Source organism: Nylanderia fulva, unplaced genomic scaffold (assembly GCF_048542155.1).
Source record: "Nylanderia fulva isolate GAGA-0341 unplaced genomic scaffold, ASM4854215v1 Scaffold24, whole genome shotgun sequence".
NCBI lineage: Eukaryota > Metazoa > Arthropoda > Insecta > Hymenoptera > Formicidae > Nylanderia > Nylanderia fulva.
The window spans coordinates 1,984,978-1,997,025 of NW_028190304.1; the positions used below are offsets into that span (position 1 = coordinate 1,984,978).

At 30.3% G+C, this 12,048-nt stretch overlaps 2 protein-coding genes across 2 annotated transcripts in view; one reads left to right on the forward strand and one right to left on the reverse strand.

Annotated features, from left to right (window-relative positions):
* The window catches only part of LOC114934258 (uncharacterized), a 204,613-nt gene that overhangs the window by 155,520 nt on the left and 37,045 nt on the right, over window positions 1-12,048 (reverse strand). The gene's annotated exons all lie outside the window — the stretch shown is intronic.
* The window catches only part of LOC114934257 (1-phosphatidylinositol 4,5-bisphosphate phosphodiesterase epsilon-1), a 144,370-nt gene that overhangs the window by 77,608 nt on the left and 54,714 nt on the right, over window positions 1-12,048 (forward strand). The window contains exon 4 of the mRNA XM_029306917.2: window positions 5,876-5,955. The gene's annotated coding sequence lies outside the window, so the exon portion shown is untranslated. The remainder of the gene's footprint in view (window positions 1-5,875; window positions 5,956-12,048) is intronic.

The window sequence follows — 12,048 nt, forward strand, 5'->3', positions numbered from 1 at the left end:
GTTTCTCAGTGTTTCGGAGTGACGAATATTTGTACATATGTATATTTTTATATTTATGAGACGCATAATCTGCAGTGCTTATCCATCCGAGGTAAAATTTTTGTGACTTTATTCTCATTCAAAATTTCACCGATTTGTTATCGTCGTATTATTCTTTTAAAATGAGCACGCACTCGTTTCGACAATAAACGTGTTACAATCTTTATTAGAAAATATGAGGCCAAAAGAGCATATACAAATAGTCTATGCTATGGAGGACGAGAAAAAAAAAATGAAGATAAAATCTGATTGGAAAAGATTTTTAAAAAATGCAAAAAGAGCCGTATTATTTCATTATGCATGCGCAAACGTGACTGCATTGTTAACTACTATCATTTTCGTTGAAAAATATTATTTTAGTGCATCGCGAACTGTTAATCAATTCAGATTCGATAATGTTTGTACTCGACTGTATACATACGAGAACATAAATACGTAATTTCCATCATGTTTTTTCAAATTATCAACGTGTCACATTATTAATCAATGAAGTGCACAATTACTAACAGAAACATTAAACGTCAACTTTAATAAAACTAAAACGACAAAATTATTTATATAACATTTCTAATTGGCAACAATAAATCATCTGGGCCAGCCTAATAATTTGACTTTTTAATTTCGTTTTGTAATAGATATAATGTTGATAATATTCGATACAAGTAACAACAAGAAATATATACATATAGTACATATAATCGATAACAATTTGGCTTACTGCCAATTGAACGATGTTCACAATACAATATCTTGTTTATATCGAATATTCGACATATACATATATACATATGTATATTTTCATACGTCAGTAAACCTAGATATATATATATATATATATATGACGTGAAATTGTTATTCAATTTATTTCCAATAATAAATCGATTTTTTAAACAAGAGAATCAATAATACATAATATTCACATAAATCTGCAAAATTATTCATTTGAATTCTTATAACATATATATGACGAGTTACATTTCGTTTTGTGTGTGTGGAAAAAATAAAATTTTCAAAATGTTATTTAATATGAAATTCTACTTTACTGCAGCAACTTTTTAATGATATGAGAAAGAGGAAACTCGAAAGTGCGATGTCATATATAAAGATAGACATGCATGGAAATTGTATTATGTTTGAATTTTATTTTTACCGACTTCTTGTATCGTTACTCTGACTGAGTATAGTATGTTGCAAATATAAAAGAGTTTAGAAAACTTTTGCGAACGTAACGCAAACTTTAATATTCTTAAATATATCGCGGATTTTACCAAAGTCGAGATATCTTCTACGTATACAAGAAATATGGTTAATATTCTAATATTAAGATTAAACGCAGTAATTTCCCAATTTAATCATAATAACGATGTGTCACGTGCACTGCAGCATATGTTGTCTGCAGTTTGTTGCAAACGACAAAACTGCAACCGCATAGGAATACCATGTAATATCATGCAGTACAATGAGATCAAATCGCGCAACAGCATGTTTTTCACATGTTATTACCGTGTTATTAACATCTTTCTCTCTGCGATATAGATTACGAATAAATTCCACGTAGCTCGTTTGAAGTAATTTCGGCGGATCTGAAGAATATTTACGAAAAACGTAACTGCGCAATCATTTTCCTTGATCCTTGGGCGGAGGATCCTTTCTCTTCTATTCGAAAGTCAATTTACTTGCAAATATGGAAAATTGAAAACAGGACGATCGGAGCTATTTCATCGATATAACGTTATTCTCCTTTAATCGTTCATTTATATCGCCTTCAGAATGTCCAGCAGATACAATGGAAACAATTCCCTGACATTTTCAGTTTCTCCAAGACCAGAAATGAATTCTTTCCCTGACTTTTTAGTATTATTTTGTCCAAATATATCATTTGCATATATCTATATGATAAATCAATTATAAATGTTAAATCCATGAGATATTTTGATCAACGATGAAAAGATTCGGAAGTTAAAATAAAAATTCAAATCAATTATACAATCTGCATTATATACGATAATCGAAACAAACATGTCACTATGAACTATTTAAATAATCACCTTAATTTTATTTTTAATATAATTTAACAAATTATAATACATGTATTTTAATATATTTAACGGTGTCTAATATCACAACAAAACTTAAATAAAACATTTTTAATTAATGTAACATTTAAAAATTAATGTATTGATTTTTAATAAAAAAAAATAAACTTAAGTTCTTGAACAATATTATAATATATTTTGAAATATATAATACATTGAAATAAAATAACACGACGATGAAAATATAAATTAACACGCTGTAGATGAATCGATTTTTAACAACACGGAAAATTAGCGTGCTGGGAGTTGATATTTATTTAATTAAAAAATTCAATTTATTGAGACAAATGTAGAATAACGTGAAAAATTTCCTTACTTTTCCCTGACAATTCCAGATTTCTAAAATTCCCTGACAACGCCCGGTTTTCCCTAACTGCTGGACACCCTGGTCTTATATCGCGATGTAAAAATATAATTTAACAAATTATAATACATGTATTTTAATATATTTAACGATGTCTAATATCACAACAAAACTTAAATAAAACATTTTTAATTAATGTAACATTTAAAAATTAATGTATTGATTTTTAATAAAAAAAAATAAACTTAAGTTCTTGAACAATATTATAATATATTTTGAAATATATAATACATTGAAATAAACTAACACGACGATGAAAATATAAATTAACACGCTGTAGATGAATCGATTTTTAACAACACGGAAAATTAGCGTGCTGGGAGTTGATATTTATTTAATAAAAAAATTCAAATTATTGAGACAAATGTAGAATAACGTGAAAAATTTCCTTACTTTTCCCTGACAATTCCAGATTTCTAAAATTCCCTGACAACGCCCGGTTTTCCCTAATTGCTGGACACCCTGGTCTTATATCGCGATGTAAAAATATAATTTAACAAATTATAATACATGTATTTTAATATATTTAACGATGTCTAATATCACAACAAAACTTAAATAAAACATTTTTAATTAATGTAACATTTAAAAATTAATGTATTGATTTTTAATAAAAAAAAATAAACTTAAGTTCTTGAACAATATTATAATATATTTTGAAATATATAATACATTGAAATAAACTAACACGACGATGAAAATATAAATTAACACGCTGTAGATGAATCGATTTTTAACAACACGGAAAATTAGCGTGCTGGGAGTTGATATTTATTTAATAAAAAAATTCAAATTATTGAGACAAATGTAGAATAACGTGAAAAATTTCCTTACTTTTCCCTGACAATTCCAGATTTCTAAAATTCCCTGACAACGCCCGGTTTTCCCTAACTGCTGGACACCCTGGTCTTATATCGCGATGTAAAAATATAATTGATTTCAAGTAAATATTTAAAATGTATACGCGCGCGCGAAGGACTTTATAATTGAACATTATTGGTACGTTCAAAAATAACAATGTTTCCATTTGACATTATCATGTGCTTAAAGAACATCATCCTATATCCTTAGCTACGATTGATTTACTAAATATAACGCGGATACATTCGGGTCGCTCGGGTCGACTAGGGAAGGACGCTTTTCAGTGGTAAATTCGGATTTCTCGAAGGTAACGCGATATTCCGCGCCCGATAAAAGGAGAGTCCGAGAGTTCGTCGTTTTGTCCGAGAAAGGGAAGAGATTCCGCAATAAAACAGAAAACTCGCAAGTATAGCGCAATAAATTCCGCGTCTTAGCACAAAATTGTCCAGTCTCTCTTTCTCTCTCACTCTCTCGGGAAAACGGAATGGGAACATGTATGGAGGCGCAAAGAGAGCCGGAGATAGTGTTTGAGGTTTTCCTCCTTTCTCTTTTTTTTTTTTCTTTAAAACGTTCCAGTTTCCGTGTAATATTTATAGCGATATATAAAGTAGTGCCGCGCGCACACAAGTTTCGGAGCCAAATCGAGCACGAACTCGATTCTCGAACTGCTTTTTATCCAACCGTAACTTTTGCTCGCGATTCCCGACTGTCCTTCTATATATCGCGAAAGAGCGACTCTCTCTCTCTACTTCTGTCCTATTTTTCCCTCATTCGTCGTCTTATATCCCATGCTGCTTCTCCTTTTGCTCGCTGCCTCTTTCTGCGATCGAGAAAAAAGGTATCGGAACGTGAACTTTCTTAAACGTGCGCGGTGAAAAAGTTTTGTATACGTAAATCCGATCTCTGGCTGAAAACTATCTTAAGTCACTTTTGTGTAATTTTTACACGATGAACGATCGTTTATTTTCGGCAGGAGAGGTTTTAAGGCACACAGTGGCCCGTACACGGAGCAGTAAACTTGAGTTAGGGTAGGACGGGAAAATCTTATTTCTTCGCAAGCACTTGATTTATCCCGAGCGCGGGCTGGATAAAAATATATGTCGCATTATACTTCCCGTGGGAACAGGTGTTGAGAATAATTTCACCCCTGGCCGATTTTCTCGTTCCGGTAACACCATCCCGTTCTTCTTCTTCTTCTTCTTCTTATTCGCATCGCCGAAAATACGGCAGAATACTAAACAGACGTTAAGCAAGGGAAACTTTACAAGTTTTTTGTGTGTCGCGCGAAAATTCGCCGCGTATTTTCTCTACACCGTTCCAGAAAAAATTGTTACTTATATTCAAGAGAAACATTCTTTTTTTTTACATTTTTTCAGGGTGTCCAGCAAACTCGATGAAAAAAATTCCCTGAGATTTTCTAAGACCAGAAATTCATTTTTTCCCTGACTTTTTAGTATTATTTTTTCCAAATATATCATTTGCGTATATTTATATGATAAATCAATTTTCAATGTTAAATCATGAAATTCTTGAGATATTTTTGTCAACAGTGAAAAGGTTCGGAGGTTAAAAAAGAAAACAAAATTTTAAATCAATTACAATTTGCATTATATACGAAACAAACGTGTCACTGTAAACTATTTAAATAACCACCTTTTCTATTTATATCAAATTTTATTTTTAATATATTTTAACAAATTATAATATAAGATGAAAATATAAATTAACGAACACGCTGTTTATATTTAATTAATAAAAAAATTCAAATTATTAAGACAAATGTAGATTAATATGAAAAATTTCCTGACTTTTCCCTGACAATTCCAGATTTATAAAATTCCCTGACAATACCCGGTTTTTCAGATTTCTCTGACCGCTAGACACCCTGATATTTTTTGTCGCCGCGTTCTGAAGAGATATTAAAACATTTCGGACAAAGCACTATAAATCGCATTAAACAGACACGCCACGAGTAGCGTCGAGAACTTAATCCGCGTCACGGAATTTAAAAATCATCCGACAAATCTCGCCTGTCAAATGGCATGCTGCGTTATTTTTCACAATTCGAAGTAACGAATGCATGAATAGAGATCGCTTTCGACAGATTTTAGTGTCTGCGCTTTCGAACGGTTTTACGAATGATCCGAAAAAAGGAAACAGACCCCTGATAGAGGGTTGTTACTGTCGGCCTTTGATGTAGGTACTCGTAAAATATATACGGTCGCCAATTGAGATTTGTCAAGGAGACCTTTCACGGTTAGAATAGCTCTTCGACTCACTTATTTTTTACTTACGCATCAAAGATGACCTTTGGGCAAATGTCAGAAACACCATTTTGGCTTGATATCATATAAATAATATATAAGTAATAACGGAGACTCGAATTTATCCTGAAACTGAGAAGTGTTTTCTAAGAAATTGTAGCTCATTCGACATGCTTTACCTTAGGAATAATTAAATTGAACCATGTATTTTTCTAGATAAATTAATCATTTGTATTTTTTTTTTGTTACAGTATAATGACCGTCTGGATGAGATTCGTCAGGATCAAGCAAGGCGATCAATTTCAATGGACCCAATCATAAAGCTTAGAACGTAAGTAATATCTTACTTTTTTATTTCATACATATTGATTGCTAATTATTGAGCCAATAATGCCTGCAGAGGAAAATTATAAAACTAATTTGGGAAAGGCTTTTAAAATTTCTGGAACGATAAGCAGAAATTTATTAAATAAAGGATATGCTTCAAAATGCTAATCGTACTTTTGTTATAAATATAAATTGATGATTTCGAGAGAGCAACGAAATATTTATTCATTACTATAAGCAGATTTAAATAATAAATTGAAAAGACAGCATAATATGAAAAAAGAAAATATTCCAAGAATAAAAAATATATCATAAGATTCGTAATTAAAAGAATCATTTTCAGTTAAAATATTTTTTTTCATAAATTAAAAATTAATAATAATTTGCATAAATTAATTTTCTAAGACAGTGCTACATTTTACATAATTTCTTAAAAAATTTACAATTTAATAAAAAAATGTTTAATATTAAATATCAAAAAAAGCAGTAAAAAAATAATTTCTGTAAAAATCGACTCACTTTAAGCCTGAGGAAAAAAATCTGTCACTAAAATTAAATTCTCTTCAAGTTCATATAAAATTAACATATATCTATATTTGTGTAAAGTTGCTGTATTAAGCAATGAGAAATATGAAAATGCAACTTTAACTTGCCATCGCCTTTTGCGATATCTCTGCCATCTCCTTTTTGCGATATCTGTGCCAGCGGCATACGCTATCAATTCGCTCGGTAAAGCAAACGAAAATGTGATTTTGATACTCGATGACAACCGGCGATAAATCACATATCGTGATTGTCGATGTGCTATCTCCTGCTTCCGGCTAATCTAATCTACCGTGTTTGCTCGATATTTTCACACGCACACGTGCCTCCTCGTCACATTTCCGTCATTATTCCGCGTCTCGTATTTTTCTATTGCCAGAGAATCTTCAAAGGTGGCAATATCTTCTCCATTCAATCTACATGTATATATATATATATATATATATAAAATACATAATATATATAATATATAATATATATATATATATATATATAATATATAATATATAATATATATATATATATATATATAATATATATATATATATATATATATATATATATAATATATAATATATAATACACACATATATATATATATATTATATAATATATAATATATAGATATATATATATAATATATATATGCGTACACCTATACATGTTTATTGTTACTTTGCAAACCGACTTTCGCTGCACTCTATATTTTTCGTCTCCTCGAGAAAGGAAGTGCTCGTAAAAAGAAATCTTTGCAGAGTCCCTATCGCTCTTCGCACGAACGGGAAACACGAAGGACGCGCCAGAACGAAACATCATCTCCCTCAGACCGACTCTCTTTTTATTCCTTCACTGACATTTCACCGTTATGCGACAAGTCGCGTGTTATCGGGTCGCGTAACAGCCCTTAAAAAAAAAAAAGATAAAAAAAACAGAAGAAAAGTTTTAAGCGAGATACTTTCGCCAGACCTGACTAATTTTTACAAATCTCTCCCGCGAAGAAGCGAAGTTTAACAAGTTTAATTAGTGGTTTCTGTGTAACACCGCGATAGGGGAAGAACGAAACGGGGCGGAGAAACTACAATGGATCTTACAAGAGGGTAAATGCGAGGGGCGGCTTAATGTCTCGCAGCGGATCTAAAATTCGATTATTGTTGTTTCGGCCCCTCTGTTCCGTCTTTTTCCCGCGAAAAGATGGCCGAGATTGTTTTTTTGATCTCCTATGAATTTTTCAAACGACACGGTAAAACACTGTGAGCAGGGTTGGGCAGATATGTATCTTCAAGTTATCCGAGATACTTTACTGTATTTAAATATGTATCTTATTTAAATAGTGCATTTAAATATACCGAATAATCAAGTATTTCAAATTTTGTAATTTATTATTTTATTTAAATGTATTTATGTAATTACATGTATAATATTATATATGCGCTATTATATGTTTATTTTAATATTATTATTATTTCTTATAAAGTTTAAAATTAAAATAAACTTATCTTTCAAAATGTTGAAATTAACTTACTTTTGATATTATTTTCATATAATTCTATCGTCAGACAATATTATACTTAATATTAAAGTAATTACAATAAAATCATCTACTATTACTATCAATACTATACTGAAAATGAAATTTTTTAAATAAGAGATAATCTTTTTGTAATTATTTTAATATTAAATATATAATCAGAAAATTTTAAAAACAATTGTATTTAAAAGTATTTAAAAATATATTAAAATACAATTAATATTTAAAATATATTTCAAAAGCAAAGTAATTCAATAATATTTAAATATATATCAAACAGTATCTTGTATCTTGTATTTAAATATTTTCAAAGTATCTGCCCGACCCTGACTGTGAGAGAGAGAGAGAGAAGGGGTGCGAGATAAAATTTATATTGCGACACGAGCAAAAGATGTTCGAGATGTAAACTACAAGTTTACGCGCTTAGTGCTCGCTATTAGTCGCTAGTCGTAGAAAGAGAGAAAAAAAAAGAGTTACGCGCGAAATAAATATTGCTGTGAATGACAAAAAGCTTCCGTTGCACTGAGAAAAATGAAAGAAATATTTCGAGAGGAAGATAAATATCTAGAGACAAACGCAAGAATGATTAAGGAAGAAAATTAATTACAATGTGTAAGTGCAAACGTGCAGAAAGTTTAATATCTCAGAAAGAGAATATTAGATGTTGAACTTTGCTCAAGTTACGTGATTCATTAGAATAATATGAATTTAATTAACATAATTTCAGTTAATCTACCACGTGTATGTCATAATCCACAGATGAGATTAAAAGTCATTATTATTATCATCCTCTGTTAGACAGGAAAGTAGAATTTTCCTTTCTCCTCATTTTATTCATATAAATTCATATAAATAATTAAACATTCAACAACATAAAATGTATGAACAGAATAAAATAAATAAAAATGGCATATTTTTCATGCCGAGATACTTTCATTATTATCTTTCGTAATCTTCAAGAATCTAATATTTTTATAAAAGAACTTTTCTATAAAAAATTATTTAATATTTATGAAACTTGTAAAATAAATTTTTAATTTTTTGTATATTATTTTCTTTCTTTCTCTTCTATAACTATATTATAAATATATACAATAAAATATATAATTCACATTATATATCCTCTTACTGTAATATAATATATATATATAATGTGTTAATATGATAGAAAATGCAATAAATATCATTTTATTTTATCTCGACAAATGATTTTCCAATTTACACAGAGTTAATTTGCTGCTTGCACGTTCTAGCTTCTCTTCTAATTATTGCACGGCAAACAAATCCGAATTACCTTAAATAACTACGAATACTAATTTGAAGTTGGAGTGCGCGCACGTTAAGATGGTTGAAAAGTTTAATTGTGTTTGTCACAGTAAAGAAATGCGAAACAGATTTACGTAAAGACGAACAAGACAGAAGTCGATCATTATTACTCTCTACGTTATACGTAGTAAGTACATTCTATTGTACTTACGTTCTATTGTATATACATTTCCTATTTTCTATTTACATTAATTCATCTCGAAATGCAAGTTGGCTCCGTGATTTTATGCAAATTGTTTCCAATATCCAGCGTAACTTTCCAAATCTTCTGAGCGGTATTTATTTATTTTGTCAAATAAATATATAACTAATTGTGAGATAAGAAATGATGTTATATATATATATATTATATTTATATATAATATAAATAAATATAATATATATATATATATATATTATATTTATTATATATTATATAAATATATATATATATATAGATATATATGTATTTTAGTCTGACGTTTGCGCTTCCATTCAGTCTTCATACAGTTGCAATTCGTGTTATCAATCGATTGGCGTCAGTCGAGAAAGAATCATACATGATATGGCTCGGCTTGACTAATGCGGCACATTCCTCAATCGAAAACAAAATTGTAAAGCGTATCCAATCATTCGGTTACCGGAATAGAGGGACACAATTTATTACGCCATTCACATAGTCGATGTTCCAAACACTCGTGTGATATACTTGCCATCAATTTTGATTACTTTTCCAATATGATATGACAGAAAAAGTTTCTACACTTTATTATACATACAAATCATGTATATATATATATAGAATGCTTCTCTAGTACATATAAAATTAAATATACCTATACACATATTTTTCTAATATATATATATAAATTACTCGGATAAAATACATTTTTTTTTCCAACTAATTTTCCTTTAGAAAAAATTCAATGTGAATCATAATTATAAAATCGATTAATATAACAATTATATTTTATTATGAATATTGGCAAAACATTGTGAAAGCGCCTTGTTAGATAAAATGTGTATATCAACAGATATTCAGTTTCGGATTTAACTGTCAAGATCACATCAATCATAATCGTCCATTAAGTCGCCACTGAGGCGAAATCGATTTGAAATTTATGAAAAAATGTATGACGAACACATGGTAAATCTAGGTCACTTTCCGTATGTGCCGTTTGAACGTGAAGAGAGAGAGAAACGCGCCCACGGCTTTCATCCCAGCTCTTTAAATGCTATTAAATCCGGTAAAGGCAATCTTAATTGCAGCGATATTAAACGTTCCACGTGCGGAATTGATGATTTGAATGATCTTTGCTAATGAAAGCGCGCTGTACAGTCTTGCATTCTCTCAATTGTGCATCCCTATGTACTGCAAGGACAGAGCTTTATTTCTTCCCGTGAAAGAATTAATAGCAGGGTGCGATTTGTGTTCGGAGTATACCTCTTGGCGAGACGTCCTTGCAATTAAATGTAATTAATACAAATGTTCAGGTGATATTTATACGATCCGATGGAAGTGGAAAAAAGCTCGGCAGACAGGCGCCGATACAGTGGTATTAGTAGTATTTAGAACGCCGATCTCTCGCACACACATGCGCATTCTTCTCTCGTTTTTACACACGATGCAGCGCATCGTTATTTATTGCGTGGCTTGTCCAGATGCCGCGAAGGCAAGAGAGAAAATAGTTTACAATAGAGGCGGACGTCGAGTTCCCTAAATACAAGCACGCGAGCATCGTACTGTGGTCTAATTGACACGCACAAAACCCATCTAATAAACGGTCGGAATGTCAGGATTAGTAATACATGACATATCCGTGCGGCTGAGGAATTAAACTGGACGAACCTTGAAATATTTTCATTAAATCAGAGCCCCTGATTAAATTGCGAAACTATACAGATTTTAATAAATAAACATTTTTAAAAATTTACAAAAAATTATTCTTTTTTTTTTTAAATTGATATAACGTCACAGCTTTAAGAAACTTGAGATTAAAATTAGTAGAAATATTACCATATTTGATGAAATTATATATGTGACATGTTGGAAAAATTGAAGTCTTAAAAAAAAATTCTGTGAAGAATAAATTGAGATTTCTCTGAAAATATATTACATCATATTGTAGAAAAATCGTTAATTCAGATTTAAAGATTTTTGTGATTTTGTTGAATATTCCACTGTTGAAACAAATTCTCTTAGAGGGACAAAATAATTTATTTTAATTACTAAGCTTTCAAATTATCGAATATATAAATTTGATATTAAAATAGAATATATGTGACAGATTAATTATTAAAAATCTTATTAATCTTAAATTTCAAATTTTTTTGAGAATTGAAAGTTGTAACAATATCGTATATTAATATCAAATGAATAAAATAATTTCATATTCGATATGTTCGGAAAAACTACGGAGAGATGATCGTCCTTTTCCTCGAATTTCTTTTCGCAGTTAAACTGTATTTTATAGATATTTTCCGCTGTGAAACCAGTGAAAAATAAGCGAGCTTACCCGCAGCTAAAAAAAAGCGAGAATTTAGACAGCGTACACCGGAAAGAGAGAGAGAGAGCTTTTTACGATTGCCGCAAAGATGCAAATGCGTTTACAACGCGTCGAAGCCGAAGTACCTCGTCGCGACTGCTTGTTTATTCGAGTTTTGATTACGCACCTGGGAAAGGTGAGGAAAATTGTATCGCAATGAAACTCGAGATTTTTC